The sequence below is a fragment of the Mobula hypostoma genome, chromosome 25 (assembly GCF_963921235.1).
Source record: "Mobula hypostoma chromosome 25, sMobHyp1.1, whole genome shotgun sequence".
In the NCBI taxonomy this organism is placed as follows: Eukaryota; Metazoa; Chordata; class Chondrichthyes; order Myliobatiformes; family Myliobatidae; genus Mobula; species Mobula hypostoma.
The window spans coordinates 12868965-12890288 of NC_086121.1; the positions used below are offsets into that span (position 1 = coordinate 12868965).

The 21324-nt window shown below is 40.7% G+C and overlaps 1 protein-coding gene and 1 long non-coding RNA gene across 2 annotated transcripts in view; one reads left to right on the plus strand and one right to left on the minus strand.

Moving 5' to 3' along the window:
- Positions 1 to 21324, plus strand: part of prdm16 (PR domain containing 16) — a 760985-nt gene that overhangs the window by 154372 nt on the left and 585289 nt on the right. The gene's annotated exons all lie outside the window — the stretch shown is intronic.
- The window catches only part of LOC134337868 (uncharacterized), a 55539-nt gene that overhangs the window by 2313 nt on the left and 31902 nt on the right, over positions 1 to 21324 (minus strand). The window contains exon 2 of the long non-coding RNA XR_010016098.1: positions 3425 to 3516. This is a non-coding gene — a long non-coding RNA (uncharacterized LOC134337868). The remainder of the gene's footprint in view (positions 1 to 3424; positions 3517 to 21324) is intronic.

Consider the following 21324-nt stretch of genomic DNA (forward strand, 5'->3'; position numbering starts at 1 on the left):
CCTTTGGTAAAATTTCACATGAGAGGCTACTATTGAATCAAACCCAATGGGAACTCAAAGATGACTAGTTTAAGATAATTACTGAAGGAAGATGAGGGGGGCAAACATTTTATTTACAAATGGCTAACAGACACTCAACAGGAGTTAGCTGAGAATCATAATTTCAGCTCTGTAGCGATGGGATCAAATCCAAGGAGCTGCTTGAATATATTCCACAATGAGATGCATTAACTGGGTCAAATGATTTGTTTATATGAGCTCACAACAGAAAATAACATTTTCTTTGCTTATAAAGGTGATACAAAAGATTTATGATGGAATATTGAGGTAAATTTCATAAGTTGTCATATTTACACCTTTATTACTTTGTGTTAATCTTCATCAAGTCTATAAGTACTCTGGGGTGTCAAGGATAGAAATGGTGGAGCAAATCAATCTGGTACAAGTAGCAGCAAGAATTTGAGCTGTCTGAAGCTGAGTTTCTCCTTTTTTATAGTTCTTCATTTGATTGTCTGACTGCTAGCTTTCCAGGCTTTTCCCAAAGCCAATAACTTTTTTCCATGGACCAGGAATATAAATTTGACTACTTATTGCTTATCATGATTGTTCTCAGCAAATTTTCTGTAGAAGTGGTTTGCCTTTGCCTTCTTCTGGGCAGTGTCTTTACAAGATGGGTGACCCCAGCCATTATCAATTCTCTTCAGAGGTTGTCTGCCTGGCATCAGTGGTCGCACAGCCGGGATTTGGTACATGCACCAGCTGCTCATGTGACCATCCACCACCTGCTTCCACCGCTTCACATGACCCAGTTCATGGGGGAGGGGGTCTAAGCGAATGCTAAACCTTGCCCAAGAATGACCTGCAGGCTAGCGGAGGGAAGAAGCAGCTTACACCACCTTTGCTGGAGATGTATCTCCATCCTGCCACCCCACCTTAATCATCATTGGGTCCCACTCCTGGAACTCTTCATTCAGCAGTACTGTGGACGTAACTTCACTGAAGAACTGCAGCAACTAAAGTACACAGGTCCTGACCGCCTTCTCAGGAGCAATAAGGAATAGGCAATAAAGGATATCCTAGCAACACCCAGATCCAAGGAAACTAATTCATGAAAGAACACTTGCCTGGATGAGTACGGTTCTAACAATACTCAGTAACTCCAACATTATCCAGGACAAAATACCCACTTGATTAATACTACTCTGTCAATTTAAACAATGATTTCCTCCACCATCGGCATGCTGTGGCTGGGGCGATTACCATTTATAAAATGCACAGCAGGATCTTGAAATTTATTTCCTCCGCAAGTCCCATTCCACTGATGGCAGGCTTCCCAAAGTCGCACAACATCCTAGCTTGGAAGCACATTATCTTTGTAACTTCCAAATCAACAGCATCATGGGAATACCTTTCACATCAGGCTATTTGACACAGCCAACAGTCCACATTATTGCATTTTCCCATATCGCTTCAAATGTTTGGTGTGTTGTAACTTTGCAAACTACTGTTTACACGACACTTGGAATATTGCATGCACTATAGGAAGGATGTGGTTGCACTAGAGAGTGCAGAAAAAGTCTGCCAGGATGTCACCTGAATTGGAGGATTTCAATTATGGGAGAGAATGGATGGACTCGGTTTGCTTTCCCTGAAATAAAGGCAACTAAGGAGTGATCTTATAGAGGTATATAAAATTATAGGAGGCATGGATATGCTAGAAAATCAGAACCTTTTTCCCATGGTTCAGGTATTAAAACTAAGTTTAAAATGGGAGGATAGTGTTTTAAAGGGGATTTGAGAAGAAGTTGATATCTCAGAGAATGTGGTGGAGTCAGATACAACCAAGTTTAAGCAGCATTTTGACAGGCAGTTAAAAAAGAATTGCATTGAAGAATACGGACCTAGGGTAAATGGCATTGTGTAAGATACACTAAAAGGTTTGCATGGATGTATTAGAATGAAGGGTCTGTTTCTGTGCTGTGCAACTCTATATGAACATATAATTTGAAAATAAACGTACTTTTAACTTTGAAGACCCTTCTATCCTGTATGTGTTGGAAAGGTCACCTCTATCTCTCTTTCACTCTACCAGATACAATTCTAACTTATCTCACTTTTCTCACTATACATCCTACTCAGGTACCAGTCTTTCCCTGAACTTCGAAAATCTTTCCTCAAATAAAGAGGGCAGTATTGTTCAGTTTTCCAGATGTGATCTCACCAATGTAATTGAAACATAACTCCCCTGCTGGGTTTCTTATTTTGTGGATGTCTATGAAGAGTAAGAATTTCAGGTTGTGTACTCTATGTATTCTCTGATATTAAATTGAACCATTTAAAACATTTTCTTAATTACCTGTTGTATCTGCATGCTTGTAGTGATGATCTGCACAACCTCTTGCCCTATCCAACTTATGCCGGGAAATTTAATGTTTTTTAGACTTTAACCATTAACTCTGGAATTGAATTCTGTAGTTTCACATGGGGCATCTTCCAACCACTAAAATAAATCTTTGTATTTAATTTTGTGTACTTGGACCTGAGTTCTCAACTCAAGATGTATTTTGTTGTCTTGTGTCTTATCACCTTAAAAATTCCTGGACCTATATTTAGCAGGATTTGGATAAAATATAGTCAGCTCCCTCAAATTTTTCTTCACTAAATTTCTAATATAAATCCTTGGCTAATTTGATAGCTAAATTGCTGTAAACCTGGACTAAATGAATCCTTTCTCTTCTCTGGCCCATCCCTGTGCTTTATGGATACACAGTGTGCTAAACATTGGGGAAATTGAGCAGAAATCTACTTAAAAAAAAATTCACCAGTAGTGCTCCTGTTCATGGGAAAGCAGTACTGCATTGCTGTAAAAACAAGTTACATTTTCTAATCCCTGTGTTAATGCTCAATATTACTCGTTTTAGGACTGATGGTTTAGTCATGTTTTCAGTATCCTTCACGTATCGATCACACGCCTCGTCTCAATTTATTGTCGGCAAGCTTTGTTAAGTAACAAAAGGCAGATTGTTTGCCTGCCTTTATCTTGAAGAGGCTTAGAAGCATTTTTCTCATTTTTGAGCGGCTAAAATCTTGCAAAATTGTCTAATCTCTTTATTTAAAACTTGCTTTAGAAGCTTTATGTATTGGTGCTTATTGCTTTACAGGATTCCAGCTGGGCTTTTATTTTTCAGTTAGATAACCTGCTAACTTGAAAAAACATGCAAAAATTGTCAAGACACAGTGATAGCTTGAATATCCAATATGTACCAAGTTACCTGCACTGTTTGTCAAAGATGACAAGGAGCTCATCATGGTCTGAAGTAATCTTGCTTTAAGGGGTGACGCGGGGTGAAAGTATGTCCAACAGGGCTTTCTGGATTCTTTGGTTGATTAAGAAAGTTAGGTCTTGTCATTGCTAAGTTCTTACCTTTGAAGACAAACTGTCTGGAAGGCTTCAGTAGCTATTGTGGAATGGATTTTCTCTATCATCGTGTTGCTTATTGTCTTCCTCATTGCCTTCTGTTGAATACATCAACAGTTATCTCTTCCATTTGGCTGTATTTAGTTATGTTGTTGATTCCAAATGAAATAAAATACACATAGAAACACAAGCCTAAAAGCAGAATTATGCCATTCAGCCCATCAAGTCTGCTCTGCCATTTCATCTTAGCTGATCCATTTCCCTCTCAGCCCCATTCTCCAACCTTCTGCCCGGACTAATCAAGAGCCTATCAACCTTCGCCTTAAATACATCCAATGAATTTCTTCCAGAAATCCCAGCCATTACTGCTCTGCCTCCATCCCTCCTAGTGTCCCCTTCCAATCAACTGTGGCCAGCTCCTCTCTCATGCCTCTGGAATTCCTTTTACTGCGCTATAATACTGATACATCTAACTTCAGATGACATGATTAAGATAAGTAGTGGCAGTTAGTGAATTGGACTATTGACTATTAATGTCCACAGTCAATGAATTGTGACTTGGTTTCATTCATGTCAGCATAATTTTAAACTGTTTAACTGAATGGACTTGTTTGGTTTTCAGCGAATGTTAATGTGTGGATAACCTCAAAAGAACTACAGAGAATCTACCTTTCTGGCGATCTATGTTGTAGAACACTACTAGCACAGAAACAGGCCCTTAGCCCTTCTAGTCCATTCTGAATGATTATCCTGCCTCATTACATTGCCCTACACCCAGACCATAGCCCTCCACCCTCTTCCCATCCGCGTTGTACCTATGCAAACGTCTCTTAATTGTATTTATTTACTTCCAGGATCTTGATGTTATTACAAGGCCAGTATTTGTTAACTATCCGGAATTACCCCAAATGATCAGTTTGCTAGGCCATTTCCACGTGAACAAAATTGGTGGATGTGGCTTCATATACAAGTCAGTATGGATAAGGATGAAAGATTCAACTAGTGACAGTGATTAGCAAATGCCACAATGCCTCACTTTTCATGTCAGATGAACACAAAATGAAGTCGGTCTTCATGCAACTTTTTTTTAGAGCACTGTCAGCAGAAGGTGGGTACAAAACACCACTTTTTTTCGGGCATTCACGTCCCACTGAAGTTTACATAGTGCTGTTTGACAGTACAATGTAAAGGGCCATGCAGACGAAGAGCTGAAAACTCTGCAAACCCTTCACCTGTGAGGCTGACTACTCACTGAAAACAGTCACTTCTGTGAGCTCACAACCGTTTCAACGCTTGGAATGTATCGTGGCCATTAGGTCATGTGACCACAAGGAAATGATGAACAATAGTCATGATTGGTTCAATTGTCACACAGAAAATAGTTAACAAGTAGCTTAATTCAAACGATACAACAGAGGCCCTTTCTCTGTGACAAGCAAAAGACAAGACTGTATTGACTATGAGCCATGAGGAAGGGTGGAGGGAAGGAGAAGCAATGACATTCTGAAGGACAACACAGCCACATTTCATTGCCAGAGTTTTCAGGGAGCCAGGCAATAAGGGGTATGGATCTACCATAATTCACAGAATCAACCCTACAGGATCTACCTCTAGATCAAGGGTTCCCAACCTGGGGTCCACAAAACCCTTGCTTAATGATATTGGTCTATGGCTTAAAAAAGGTCGGGAGCCTCTGCTTTACATCGAAACCAACAGTGAAATCTTGCATACAAGAAGTTCCTACTGCTGGCTTATGAAGCTCACCTTAAAGATGTATCCTTTCAGGGATTACAAGATTGAATCTTGTTCAATTAGAGTCAGCGAGCTTAGCAATATTGAAATAAGCAAAGCTATTTGATGCAGGGTTAGTCAATTATCAGCATACAGGGAGTCTGATAACACAGCAATGCCCAAGGTGGAAGAGAAAGCTTAAAGCAAGCTATTCGAGATTGCTTCTGTAAAAAAGATCATTAGCTGCAATTTCACCTTACTCATCTTTAGGCATTGGACTAGTGACCTGAAGGTCGTGAGTTCGAGCCCCAGCCAAGGGAACGTGTTGTATCCTTGAGCAAGGCACCTGTCTGCGATGACACCAGTGCCAAGCTGAATGGGTCCTAATGCCCTTCTCTTGGACAACATTGGTGTCGTGGAGAAAGGAGACTTGCAGCATGGGCAACTGCTGGTCTTCCATATAACCTTGCCCAGGCCTGCGCCCTGGAGAGTGAAGACTTCCCAGGCGCAGATGCATGGTCTCGCAAGACTAACGGAATATTTGCAAAACATTTAACTGAACATCACCACATTACTGATCCTGCAACAATCTAAAGTTCAAAGTAAATTTATTATCGAAGTACTGTACATATATTTCATCATATACAACCCTGAGGTTCAATTTCTCATGGACATACTCAATACATCCATAATAGAAAATTAACCATAATAGAATCAATCTGACCTATAAATTGGATTTCATACAGCTTGTTTTTCAGCTGATATGACGTTACTTAAGGTGATCATAGTAAAAAACATCTTGGTGAAAAATTGTACCGTTGTGAAATTAGACTAGACACCTTCATGCCCAAACTATATTAGAATTCTTTATCTGTTCCAAGTTTGACAGGTTTTCACCCAATGACATCATTCACATAATGTCCACTTTCCTCTGCACCATCATAAATTGGGACATAAAGCTCAAAGTTTGTCACTTGTGGGATGGTCTCTGCAGATCTAGAGAAACTCTGTAGTTTATTGGCATGACTGAATTATGATTATGGTCACGGATCGTGACTCAGGAATGGGTTGGGGTCATTAGGACAGAAAGGCCTGACATGTTTATTGGCAAAGAGCCTACCCCTAGAAACTATCAGAGAGTCTGCATTCTGCCTAGACCTTGCTGATCAGCAGTGGATTCACAGTCGAGGTACCAAAGACTTCTGTGTGTATATGGCTGTGTCTATCTCTCCCTGCCTCTCTCTCACTCTCTGTCTCTGTCTGTCTCCATCTCTATCTCTGTCTCTGTCTGTCTGTGTGCATGTGTGTCTCTCTCGCACGCTCTCTCTCTCTCTATCACTCACTCTTGCTCTCTCTCTCTGCCTCTGTGCTGTGTGTGTGTCTCTCTGTCTCTGTCTGTCTCTCTATTGCTCTCTCTTTCTCAGTCTCTACTTCTGTCTCTCTGTCTGTGGCTCCTTTTCCCCAGCAACTGCTGATGGTTTGATATTGAAGCAATTAATTGAATTAGGCTGAGTGAAGTCCAATTCAAGATGCTTTAAATTATGCTATGTCGGCATTGTGCAATGTGAGGAAAAAAAATGTTTTGAATTCCACTTTGCCTATAAGAGTGCGTAGAACCAGTTTTATTCACTTACACAGGACATCAATTTTACGTCACCCTCTAGTCATAGTCATAGTCATACTTTATTGAAGCCGGGGGAAATTGGTTTTCGTTACAGTTGCACCATAAATAATAAATAGTAATAAAACCATAAATAGTTAAATAGTAATATGTAAATTATGCCAGGAAATAAGTCCAGGACCAGCCTATTGGCTCAGGGTGTCTGACCCTCCGAGGGAGGAGTTGTAAAGTTTGATGGCCACAGGCAGGAATGACTTCCTATGACACTCTGTGTTGCATCTCAGTGGAATGAGTCTCTGGCTGAATGTACTCCTGTGCCTGCCCAGTACAGTATGTGTACTTGTACTAGCCAGCACAAGATTCATACTAATATGGTTAAAAGGAGCTTAAAATGTAACAGAACACCGATCGAGTTAAAATTCTCTCCGAGTGTACAGCTGATAATCAGTGCAGTTACAAAAGTGTCTTGAACTGGATCACACCTCAGTGTATAGGTCTGAAATCAATATGTTTAAAGGATCTTGAATAGTCTGCAGTCAAAGGCTGGTAGGGTACATACTGAAAAAATGGATGGTGCCATCTCTCTAAAGTTAAAAGGGCTGTGAGTTAGAACCAGTCCAATGGCTGGTACATCTCTGGTACCAGTAGAGTCAATTGTTAATATCATGCAGTATTATGAGTCACCGTGATATCACTTTGCTATTTTCATTCTGTGAGAATATCAGATTTAAATCAGTTTTATAAATGATATCACACTTACAAAAATAAACATTTTAAGAAAATGGCTCTTGGAAGTATTTCAAAAATGTTACCCAGGACCTTGGAGGGTGATGTGGGTTGAGAACTAAGCCAGCAATAGAAGATGAGAAGGAATGTTTTTGAACTAAGGTCAGAGCTACGTCTATGTTTCTTTTTTTCTGTTCTGTTTTTGGTCATTCTGCTGGCATAGAAATGTATTTTACTGGTCCCAGGTCTTCAGATGGTGGTTGGATTCCTAAATGCTGTAGACGCTGCACCAGCCACACTTTGAATTTGGGGGAATAAGCTCATCTTGGACCTTTGAAGTCAACCCAGTGGTTGAACAAAAATATGAAGTTCCTAACATAGCATGAATTGTTACCAAATCCAGAAGTGTTGAAAATGTGCAGCAAATTGATAAGCAAATAGATGAGAAGAAATTCAGGTCTGCCTAAAATAGCAATGAGGTGTCAGACAAGTGGAAGGAGAACAATAACAACAGCTGTGGAGGTTAGGAGTTTAGTGACAGTTATTGTATTTCTGGAGATGTTCCATGTTATAAAAAGATCCCATCAGATGAGGGCTGGATAAGTTACTAAACAGGCACATGAACCTGTCCTCTCATTCAAAAAATTTGAGAAGTCTGCTGCATATTTCTAACATATGCAGTTTCTGTTTGAGTTCCCTCTGCTGGTCATTAGCCAGTCATCTGCTGTGGATGTCTGTGTACAAAATCATAGATCGGGTATGGCACTGAATGAGGTCTTTTGGTTCATTTGTATCTGTGCTACTCATGAAAGAGCTACTCAAATAACACTTAACGTCATTTGATAAGTAATCCTCCTAGCAGAACTCGTCCAGTGTACAGATGAATACTTTTCTGCACGCAAATACGGTTCTGTTTGTCTGCTTGTAAGTGAGTCCCTTTACCTGCCCAATACTGCTATCAGTTCAACACTCCTGCAATGAACAGATAGGCACTGCACGTGTGCCCTGCACCTCCATCTTCCTGTTGTAATTGTCCTGCTGTGTGGGCCAGAGTATATTTTGCTGCATGTACTCAAACTGGAATTTTCAATTTGCACTGGGCACTGATATCTTTGAATAAAATCTCTAAGCTGGTTGGGTTGAGTTGTCCTCCAATCTTGGCAATTTACATGCAAACGTGGTGTGCGCTCCAAATGCTTGGACTTTATATACTATCCAATTAGCTGAATGAGAAGTTTAAAAAGACCAAGCATTTGGAGGATATACCACAATCAACAGCACACTGACAATGTCTCCTTGCGTGGTGATGAAATGCTTGCTAGTAAGTTGCCACAATTGGAGAACAGCGCAACCCAGCCATCAACCACCCGAGCTACACATCTTCCAAATTATTTCCAATCTCTAAACTTCCTAAAACATAAATGAAGAAAAAAAAACAAAGACATAGCCTCTAAAATCTCAGCTTTACAGTTCCAGTCTGTAGTCCCAGTATCATTTTAGTGCCACTCACTGCATGTGAAACTGGTCTGAAGTTAAAGTGGCAAAAGTGGCAATATCACAAATGACCTGACTTGGTCTAATCAAGCAGAGTCCACTGCGAAGAAGGCCCACCAGCACCTTTGCTTCCTGAGAAAACTAAAGAAATTTGGCCTGTCCCCTAAAACCCTCACTAATTTTTATGGATACACTGTAGAAAGCATTCTTCTAGGGTGCATCACAACCTGGTATGGAAGTTGTCCTGTCCAAGACCGGAAGAAGCTGCAGAAGATCGTGAACACAGCGCAGCACATCACACAAACCAATCTTCCGTCCTTGGACTCACTTTACACCACACGCTGTCGGAGCAGGGCTGCCAAGATAACCAAGGACACGACCTGCCCAGCCAACACACTTTTCCTCCCTCTTCCCTCCGGGAGAAGGCTCAGGAGCTTGAAGACTCGTACGGTCAGATTTGGGAACAGCTTCTTTCCAACTGTGATAAGACCGCTGAACAGATCCTGACCCGGATCTGGGCCGTACCCTCCAAATATCCGGGTTTTTTTGCACTACCTTACTTTCCATTTTTCTATTTTCTATTTATGACTCATAATTTAAATTTTTAATATTTACTATCGATTTGTAATCCAGGGAGCGGGAAGCACAGAATCAAATATCGCCGTGATGATTGTACGTTCTAGCATCAATTGTTTGGCAACAATAAAGTATAAAGTATAAATAATTTTTTGGGACTTGACAAACTTCTTTATCTCTCACAAAAAGGTGAGTTGCTTGGCCTTTCTTTCATCTCCATGCTTCTCCTGCCACTTTCAGAACTCTGTATATCTCAGACTAGCTTTGGAATGAAATGCTAACTGCTGTTCTTTCACTTTTGGCTCAAAGGCAATGAAACCATCATTGAAGTTTGCTGATGAATTGAGCTCCATTTACAAATGGAATTTTATTTTTGGAGGAATTCTTGCTGAAGCCAAATTGGAACAGGCATGTAGAACAAATATAAAGTTAGGTTTATTAAATTTCCCTCCTCTTTTCATAGCTGGTTGTTTCAGGATACCAGTAAAATGCAGCTCATAATAGGTCAATGCACCATACCCTGACGATGAGTTGGAACTTTTACTTCAGTTTTAATGCTAATTATTCCCTGTTAACAGTACACAACTGTCTTTCCCATCCCAGGCATTGAGGTCATTACTTCTCTCTGTGCCAAAGAGCATATCATTGGCACCAGTCTCAGCAACATCCCATTTCAGATTTAACAAGTGCTTAAGACTGTCATGGGATACCAACTTAAAAAAATACTCACTTGTCAAACACCCTCCATATCTTTCTTAATATGATTATCAAGTAAAACTCAAATATAAGTAAATTGTGAGCACATTCTCATCTCTCCCCACTCTCCACCCCCTCCTTCAATCATCAACACCCACCAACTCTAATCAAAGTTTCTTTGTGACTTTTTGAATTTGGACCCTTTGACCTTTCCAAGTACATCAGCCAGACACTAGACATGTGAGAACTGTCATATGGAAAAGATTATGTAAACTCGTATCGTCCTATCAGAAGAATGTAGAGTTGCCGGATCCTCAGCAAAGCTGCATCATGTGTAAGAGATAAATGGGAGTGGGGTGCTGGAGGGGTTCCTGTCTGCTGCAATGTGACAATACTAACAGAGAGAGAGAGAGAGAGAGAGAGAGAGAGAGAGAGAGAGGGGGGGGGAGAGACAGATTCCTTTCTCATCTCCCTAAAGATTGCAGCAACTTGACCCAGGGAGCAACCTTGAATTCAACTCATCCTAAGTCACTTTTCAATTATCTTTATCCTGTTAACACTTCCATTCTTTTATTTCGCAATCCCTGTAGCAGACGGAGAAAGCTTGTATGTGATCCATTTTTCCTCAGAACAAAATAATAAGAACACAGAAATCAAGGGTCACTCATCAAATTGGTCACTAATTCAATTAAACTGATTTCAAAGTCCTGATGATCTTGATGGATTCTGATTTTCTTAAAATGTTAATATATTACATTCTTAATTTCCATTCCCTGATTACGCCAGTTCTGTTGTGCTTGAGAATAGCTTTTAAATAAATTAAAAATCTCAGGTTATTTGAAGGAAATTTTTACTGATTCTTGTTAATTCTTGTTGAAACATAGAGGCAACATGAACTCAGAGCAAAGCATTCTGAGGCTTAGCATATGATTTATGTTAAATTTCCCAAATCCAATAAGGGTACCATAGTTGACCTTTACATCCTTAATCCAGAGAGGAGGGGGAATTGAAGATGATCAGAAATTGCTCATATCTGCATGTGCTTTTTAAATGGGAAATCAGGCTGTGTGAAGGTCGTCTCAGAACCCAAATGGACTACTGAAAAGTATCAGAGATAAAAAGGGCCATTTGGACAATGATTTGAAACATTAATTCTGCTTCTCTCTCAGCAATTACTGCCTTGATTCGTGTTTCCAAGACATTTTGCTTTTATTTCTGATTTTGAAAATCTGCAGGATGCATTTTTTGGTGTCCATTAACCTTAATTGATTATAGAGATTCCAACCCTTTTTGTATTAAACGGGAGATCTCACTGCATTCGATGCATTAACACCAGGAATTTATTATTATCTATGGAAAGGAATAAAGAGTCGATGTTGTGTGCTGACATCTTCATTAGTACTGCCCTGATGAAGGGTCTTGGCCCAAAACAATGACAATTTCTTCTTTTTCATAGATGCTGCCTGACCTGCCGAGCTCCTCCAGCATTTTGTGTGTGTTGCTCTGGATTTCCAGCATCTGCAGAATCTTTTGTATCTATTATTATCCTCTTTATAATTCAGAATACTGTCCAGTTTTATCTATTTTCAAATTTAGAAATTGTGGCTTGCATCCCAACTCAAGACTATTAATATAGGTTGAAAAAAAGCAATATCATCTATACCAATCCCCCTGAGATAACACTTTTACCATTATTGATGTTCCAGCCGTTTACCTTACTCACCCAATTTTGTATCCATGTTCTCGAGCTCCTTTGTATATCATCCACTTCACTTTTCCTGAGCAGCCTGTTTTGGAATGTTTTCTAGATGTCCACATTTACCGCATCAACTCTAACTAATAGTCATCTAAAAGCTCTATCAAATTGGTTGAACATGATTTTCCCTTAACAAGGTTATGCTAGCTTGCCTGAATTAATCCGTTTTAAAATGGATCGTAATCTTGTCCCTGAGCAATGCTTTCTCATCAGGTTGCATTAACAGGCCTGTAGTTCCTTACTGCCCAGTAGCTGCAGGTTGTTCAGATTAATCACTTGCATTTAAAAAATATTTGCATATGTATAGTACTGTATCTCAACCTTTGGAGTCCCCAAACTTGTAAGTTTTTTTAAAAATTAAATTGCTACAGATTCGTAGGTAAACATGATAACCAAAACATGAATAGAGAGTTGCCATGGAAAGGAAATTATTGCATGACCGTGTAATTTGTATTTGATGTTTAATTCTGGGAAGAACTCTGGGGGGAAAAAAAACTGAGGTTCTCATTAACTTGCCACCTTAATTCCCTATCATATTCCCACTTTTTATAGCGAGAGGATTCGAGTACAGGAGCACGGAGGTACTACTGCAGTTGTACAAGGCCTTGGTGAGACCACACCTGGAGTATTGTGTGCAGTTTTGGTCCCCTAATCTGAGGAAAGACATCCTTGCCATAGAGGGAGTACAAAGAAGGTTCACCAGATTGATTCCTAGGATGGCAGGACTTTCATATGAAGAAAGACTGGATGAACTGGGCTTGTACTCGTTGGAATTTAGAAGATTGAGGGGGGATCTGATTGAAACGTATAAAATCCTAAAGGGATTGGACAGGCTAGATGCAGGAAGATTGTTCCCGATGTTGGGGAAGTCCAGAACAAGGGGTCACAGTTTGAGGATAAAGGGGAAGCGTTTTAGGACCGAGATTAGGAAAAACTTCTTCACACAGAGAGTGGTGAATCTGTGGAATTCTCTGCCACAGGAAACAGTTGAGGCCAGTTCGTTGGCTATATTTAAGAGGGAGTTAGATATGGTCCTTGTGGCTATGGGGATCAGGGGGTATGGAGGGAAGGCTGGGGCGAGGTTCTGAGTTGGATGATCAGCCATGATCATAATAAATGGCGGTGCAGGCTCGAAGGGCCGAATGGCCTACTCCTGCACCTATTTTCTATGTTTCTATGTTTCTATTCTTTGGACTCCTGTTCAGCTACAGTGAGGCTCGAAGCAAGCTTGAGGAACATATCTTCCACATCTTCAGTCGGAACATATTGCAGCTCTCCGGACTCGATATTGACTCTGCACTTAAGTTAACTTGTTTCCTCTGTCAGTATCTGTTGCCCATTTGTGATTTTGGTTCAGATAGTTTCCTCCTTTGGAAGTATGACCTAACAGGCATGGCTTCCTGCTCTGCATTTCACAGCTCCTGCATTCTTTTGTCAATGTTCTCACTCTCTAAATGCTCCCATTCACAGATTGACTAAATAGTGAAACAGTTTAATCCCGATGATCATCCTGGTTTTACCCCATCATACATATGCCCCCCCCCAAACCTTCCCTTCTGCTTCATAAGCTTCTTTTCTCTTTCCCAGTTCTGATCCCCTACTCTTAATGCTATGTATAGATGTATTTATTTGTCTGTCTATCTATTGCAATACAGCTTGGAATAGGCCCTTCTGGCCCTTCGAACCACGCTGTCCAGCAATCCCTCATTTAACCCTAGTCTAGTCATGGGACAATGTATAATGAGTAATTAACCTACCAACCGGTACATTTTTGGAACGTAGGACGAAACCAGAGCACCCGGAGGAAACCCACGTGGTCACGGGGAGAACACACAAACTGCTTACACACAGAGGCAGGAATTGAACCCATGTCACTAGCACTGTAGAGCATTGTGCTAACCACTACACTACCGCCCCACCATGGTATAGGCCCATGGCATAAAAAATGCTGGGAACCCCTGTGATAAAGGGTCTTCAACTTGAAAAGTTGACTCAGTTTCTCCACTCACATATGTGGCCTGACCTGCTGACAGGCATTCTCTGTTTTTAATTTCTTTACGTGCCATTTCACGATGCTAAAATCGTTAAGATTAACTGCCATTGGCAATTTATATAAAAGACCTTACATTTATGTAACATCTCAGACTGCAAGAACTTAATGCTGATAAATTTCTTCTTCAAGTGATTAATGATAGATTTGGCATTACTTTCTTGCAAGGCTTCACTGGAGCCTGATCTGCAGTGGAAATCCTAGATGATTTTTCCCTTGCTTAGGCCTTTGGTACTGAAGGCTTCACAGAGTCGAGACTCAGATTCAGAAATCCAAACTTCCTGATTCAATTTCCCTGAAAGACGATAGCAGTGTATCCTGAAAGGTCAGCTACATTGTCATTTCATGGTGCACAATGACCCTTTTAAATTATGGCCCCATTACTGTAAACTTCAGTGGCGTCTGAGGCCCTACTGAATGTCTGCTGCCTTGTTTTTCTTCATGCAATGTGGAGGACAAGAAGGTGAATTCTTTGTCAAGGATTCTGTATCAACATCTGGGAGTCCAGGGTCAGAAGACAAGTACTTGAAGTTCCAGTTGTAATTGGGGAGTGGGGGGGGGGTATGGAGTTATGAGAAGGATGGATGGGTTATTATTTAAGCTGACTGCAGAGCTGTACTTTGATAGGAGCTTGCGTGAAGGCTAGGGATTCTGTTGGGGAGATCTTGTGGTCAGGAAGTCGACAAACAGGGTTTGAAAGACTTTGGGGAATTGGTGATTGGAGACTTAGTGGAATTGGGGGCTGCGTGATAGGGGTTTAATCAGTACCATGGGAATAGTAAGACTTAGTGGGGTTCTAATCTAGCATGTTATTAATGAACCTAGTTGTCCCAAGAGTGGAACCAACAATGGAAACTCGTTGGGCTGAAACAACTGATTTACCTGACAATCAGTAAAAGTTGTTGAACAGGGAAATAAGTTTCTTGATGTGTGTCTGATACAGGAAATTGCATCAAAGTGCAGCCATGATTCACTCCATGAAGTGCTGGTTGAGTATCCAGAGTGTTCAAAACAATTTGGAAGTGTTGTTCGGGATAATATTGAATGCCAAGAGAATGTAACTAGAGTCTCTCATCACATAGCACATTTCAGGTATAATTGTTACTTGGCAATTAACAGCCTAAAAAAATGTTTGAATTTTCTTGCTGTTACTGTCTTCAGCTATGAATGGCTGCAAGAACAGAAAATTTAGCAACGCATACACTTCTATTCACAAACAACAATCCCTCCTTTGGTCTTATGATAATGAAGGAGGACATTGATGAAGCAACAGAAGATGATAAAGCCAATGAAGCTGCCAAAGTGATATCCTGGGGCTAAGCCACTTGCCCTTTCTAAGTAGTATCGGCTTAAAGGTCAAACTAGTCCTTCCTTAAAAACTAAACGTTATCCAGGACTCCAGGGCTATACTGTACTTGCTCCTCAAATTATTCCATGGGATCAATTGCATCTAATGAAGCACAGAAACATTGTAGATAAAACTTTTTGAAGTTGAGTTTAAAACCTCATGCAAGGCCAGTGAAGTGTGTTGGTCTGTTCTGGAAGTGTCAGCTGAGATCGCATGTTCAAGTTCAAGGAACCTTCTGATGTGCTACCACCTGAGGCAGGCTGACAAAGTCATTATTAGGTTAACTGTCTAACAAAATGGATAGACTGCTGTCCTTGACTCAATCAGACTGCTGACTGAGTTAATCTGAAGGCGGAATTTCTGTAGAAATGAAAGATCTTTATTCTCATGCTGATACTTTTTATTTATTGATTGATTTATTGAGATATTGTATGGAAGAGGTCCTTCTGACCTTCCAGGCCACTCCACCCAGCAATCTCCGATTTTAACAATTTACAAAGGCAAATTAATCTACCAACTAGTACGTCTCTGGTCTGTGGGAAGGAACTGGAGCATCCACATGGTCACTGGGAGAAAATGTAAACTCCTTACAGGCAGCAGAGGGAATGTTTAATGCAGTGAGGCAACATCTAGTACCTGTACTAGTGACAGGCTAGAATTTCTTTTGGATTTGGTTAAATGGCAAAAAATACCACTTGGATTCTGTTCCATTATGAGAAAGATCAACTTTGCGAGAATTAGCCTCAAAGTCACCAGGTTTTGGTAGCTTTTAACATCCGGTGAATCAACTAGTATAATGCCATTTTCCTTGGATCATCACCATCCAGTCAGCTATTAACAATATCTATTTGCCATCATTGATATTTGCAGAAAATACAATCTAAAATATCGCTAGTTCTGTCCCCTTGAACTAGAATATTCAGTGGAATGTATTCAATAAATATCAATGGGTTATTGTGGTGACGCAGATATTAGAAGAAAGTCAAGTCAAATGAAATTTATTGTCATTTAACTATATAAATGTATATCATCAAACGAGACAACGTTTCTCTGAACCAGGGTGGAAAGCATAATGGTACACCTAACACACATATAACACATAACAACATGGGAAAGTAAGAATTAAATTTACAAATGAATTACGAATGAATTATGCATAGATAAGCAAAGTTACGAGCATAAATTAAATTTTGTCGGGTACAGCAGAAATTAGTTGGTGATGCTTCGAATGCAATGCAGCAGGGAGTTCAGAAGCCTAATGGCCTGAGGGAAGAAGCTGTTTCTCGTTCTGATCATTCTGTCTTTATGCATCGGAGTCTTCTGCCTGATGGTAGAAAGTGAAAGAGGATGCTGGACGGGTGGGGTCCTTGAAAATACTAAGGGCCCTGTGTATTCAACGCTCCTGATAAATGTCCCTGATGGATAGTTGGGAGATTCTTATGATCCTGTCGGCCATTCTCACAGTCCTTTGTAGGGACCTCTGGTCTGATACTGTGCTGTTCCCATACCAGATGTGGATGCAACTTGTTAGGATGTTCTCAATGGGGTTACTATAAAATCCAGTTAAGACAGGGAGGGCGTGGGGGAGCCTTGCTTGCCTCAAGGTATCCGTGGAACGGATTGCTAGAGGATAGAAGAATGAGAGATCCCTCAGACAAAATAATCTTAACAGTAATCAGAATATTTTCCACTTCAAACATATCTATTTTATGTTATTGTGTAATTGTAATAGAATACGCAAAACCAGTAGGGTAGAAAACAGAATAAATCAGTTTGAGTCAGAGGACATAGAGTGTTATAATGTGGAAACAGGCCCTTCAGACCATCATGTATATCCCAACCATCATGCCTATCTTTACTAATCTCACATGCCAGAATTAATTATATATCCCTCGAGCCCCTACTTATTTTTGTACCTGTCATAATGCTTTTTAACTGTTGTTAGTGTTCCTGCCTCCACTACTCATCTATCAGCTGTTTCCAGATGCCAACTACTCTTTGTATTAAACAAATCTACTCCCAAAATTTCTTTCGAACCTCCTCCCTCTCACCTTCTACCCATGACATGTAGTTTAGGTTTTTAAAAGGCTCTGCAAGAGAAGAGCTGAGGGAATTCAGGACTCAGTAGTGAACAGCCTTTTCAACAGACTAAGTTTGTCTTATGAAGTCATAGTCTGAACGTACGCATTCTTCTTTAAATATTACTTTATAAATGGAAAGGTGGTGGGGGAGGGGGTGCATGATGTGATGCTTTAGGAGTCTAGTTTCTTGGTAATCTTGTGAGCAACTGGTTAAGTTTGAAGTTCCATTGTTACAAAGAAAACACACCAGTTAATCTATTGATTTCTGCCCGCTCCAGTCAATCTTCAAAAGCTGAGATGAGCACTTTAAATTGCAGTGATCCAACTATTGATTAGAATTGAATTTCAGCTGGTTTTTGTGCTAAAACACAGTTATGTTTAACAACGCAAAAATGGGACACACAAAAAAAATGCAAAATTGATCAAAAGGATGGTTGAAACAGCGTGTGCTGAAATGGGACTAATGCAATTCCCGAAGGAACTACACTACATTTCACACATCCCCCTCAGGCTTTCTTCCACAACAATCAGAGAAGGCCATCATCCACACTACCAGACAACAGCAATATGTACTGCGTCTGTCATGGAGGTGGCAAGCTACAGGAAAGAGGGAGGTCGCTTCCACATTCACTCCAAGTGGCAAGCAAGTTGTGTTCAATGAGTTGTATGCCAGGAGGAAGATCCCGTGCACCAAGTGCAGGAAAGGCAATTCAGTCCCGGGCCATTCTTTCACATTGTCTCCAGGTGCAGGCCATCTTCATGGTGTATCCTTCCTGTCCCAGGGACTAGAACTTCAGAGCCTCGGCTGACGTTTCTGCAGCTCTGGGTTTTTATGGGATAGGATTGCTAGCCTTAGGCCTTATCCTTTTACAGCTGGGTTACCGTCATGGCAGGGTTAAGTATGGATGTATATGTTTGTGGTAATGACTAGGTTATTAGAAAAAAGATCAATTGAACTGAATTAAGTTCTATGATTTTGTACGTTTTTTGAGGGTGACAAACAACACTTCCTCCCTGTTAAGCTGGGAGATGAGACTGAGAGTGTCATGCATGGCCATTCCTCTGATAGTCAGTTGTCTCCTGGCTTTCCTGATCTATCTGCTCTTCGGGTATTTCATCATTGCCCAATGGCTGCATATTTCCAAGTTGGCCTATCTCTTGTGCTGTCTGCTGCCTTCAGTGTGCAATATTGTGCAAGATGTAACATCCAGTGATGCAGTCTTCTCATCTGCAAGGTATGCTCCATAGCACATGTGCCCAGAGCAAATATTAAAAATTTAAATTGTTTATGCATAGTGTTTTAATTAAAATTAGAATCAAATTATCTGGCAACACTTAAAACACTTTTACAAAGTTAAGCACATTAAATCAAGCACACATAATTAAGAGAAGGTAGGGTCATAGATTTATACTGCATGGAGACCGGCCTTTCGGGCCAACTTGACCATGCTAACCAAATTGATTACCTCAATGAGAGCCATTTGGCTAATGTTCCTCTAAACCTTCCCTGACCATGTACCTGTCTAAATCTTTTATTTTAACATTGTAAAATAAATTCACTTGGCTCTACCACAGCCTCTAGCAGCTTGTTCCACACCCCCACCAGTATCAGAATCAGGTTTAATATCACTGGCATATGTTGTGAAATTTTAAAAATGAGAAATTCTGCAGATGCTGGAAATCCTAAGCAACACACACAAAGTGCTGGAGGAACTCAGCAGGTCAGGTAGTATCTATGGAAATGAATAAACACCTGCCATTTCAGGCCGAGACCCTTCTTCAGGATGTGTAATTTGTCACTTTGCAGCAGCTGTACACTGTAATACATTATAAAAATTATAAATTACAAAAAGTACAATAAGACATGGTGGAGGATTACAAATACCTGGGGATACGAATTGACAATAAACTGGACTGGTCAAAGAACACTGAGGCTGTCTACAAGAAGGGTCAGAGCCGTCTCTATTTCCTGAGGAGACTGAGGTCCTTTAACATCTGCCGGACAATGCTGAGAATGTTCTACGAGTCTGTGGTGGTCAGTGCTGTCATGTTTGCTGTTGTGTGCTGGGGCAGCAGACACCAACAGAATCAAAAAACTCATTCGTAAGGCCAGTGATGTTGTGGGGATGGAACTGGACTCTCTGACGGTGGTGTCTGATAAGAGGGTGCTGTCCAAGTTGCATGCCATCTTGGACAATGTCTCCCATCCACTACATAATATACTGGTTGGGCACAGGAGTACATTCAGCCAGAGACTCATTCCACCGAGATGCAGCACAAAGCGTCATAGGAAGTCATTCCTGCCTGTAGCCATCAAACTTTACAACTCCTCCCTTGGAGGGTCAGACACTCTGAGCCAATAGGCTGGTCCTGGACTTATTTCCTGGCATAACTTACATATTACTATTTAACTATTTATGGTTTTATTACTATTTATTATTTATGGTGCAACTGTAACGAAAACCAATTTCCCCCGGGATCAATAATGACTATGACTATGTATATATAAAGAAAATTAAATTAACTAAGTAGTGCAAAAAGAGAGGGGAAATAGTGAGTTAGTGTTCATGCGTTCATTGTTCATTTAGAAATCTGATTGCAAAGGGGAAGAAGCTGTTCCTGAAATGTTGAGTGTGTGTCTTCAGGCTTCTGTACCTCCTCCTTGCTGGTAGTAATGAGAAGAGGGCATGTCCTGGGAGATGAGGGTCCTTAATGATGGATACTGCCTTTTTGAAGGAGTCCCAATACATGGAAGTGGGACAAACACATTAGGCTCATCACTAGGAAAGCCCAGCAGAGATTGTTCTTCCCATGCCAGCTTAGGAAACTTAACACCTCAAGACATATCCTGACAAATCTTTACTCAGCTATTACCTTTTGGTTTCCCGCCACCTCCTCCATCTCCAAGTTCAGGTTGCAGCCACTGGTCCACTCTGTGGAGAAGATCACTGGCTGTCAGCTACCAACGTGAAAGGAGTTGCTCATCACCAGAGTGAGGAAAAGAGCTGAAGAGATTACTGCTGGTCCCACCACCCTGGCAGTCACCTATTCACTAAATTGCCATCAGGGAGATACTACAAGTCCATCACCACCAGGACTGCATGTCATCCCTGAAGCTTCTTTCCTGCTCCAGCTCTCAACAAACTCACTCAGGCATTAATGTACAACGTCCATTGAATGGTCTTTCTTTCTATTTTTCTATTCTTGTTCTGTTAATAATTATTGAGTCTGTTCATATATTCACATTAATTTAAGTTTGATTATTGACTTTCGTGCATGTGGCTGTTCTGCTAATTGTTGATTGCCCAAGGCTGTTTCCACTTTTGTCTTGTAAAGTGTTGATTGCTATTGTGTTGCCTGTTACGGTATCGTACTGTGTTTTACACTTGGCACCGAACCACAATCAATTCTGGTATGTCACACATACAGGCAATAAGGTGATTCCGATTCTGACTCTGATCCTGGTGAAGCTAGTGCCCATGATGGAGCTGGCTGAGGTTACACTTTTCTGCAGCTTTTTCTGAAACTGTGCAGTGCCCTCCCCCCACCACCATACCAAACACCACTGCAGCCAGTTAGAATTCTTTCCAGTTCCATTGTTGTGAAACTTTTATACACCCTTTCGCGTTTAATGACATCCTTACTCAATCTCCACAACCATTTTTACACACGGTACCCCAAATGTGATCTCACCAACATCTTGTACTGATAATTTACCTTCTCACATCTCATCTTTACAGCTAATCTTTACAGGTTGGAGGAACAACACCTTATATTCCGTCTGGGTAGCCTCCAACCTGATGGCATGAACATCGACTTCTCTAACT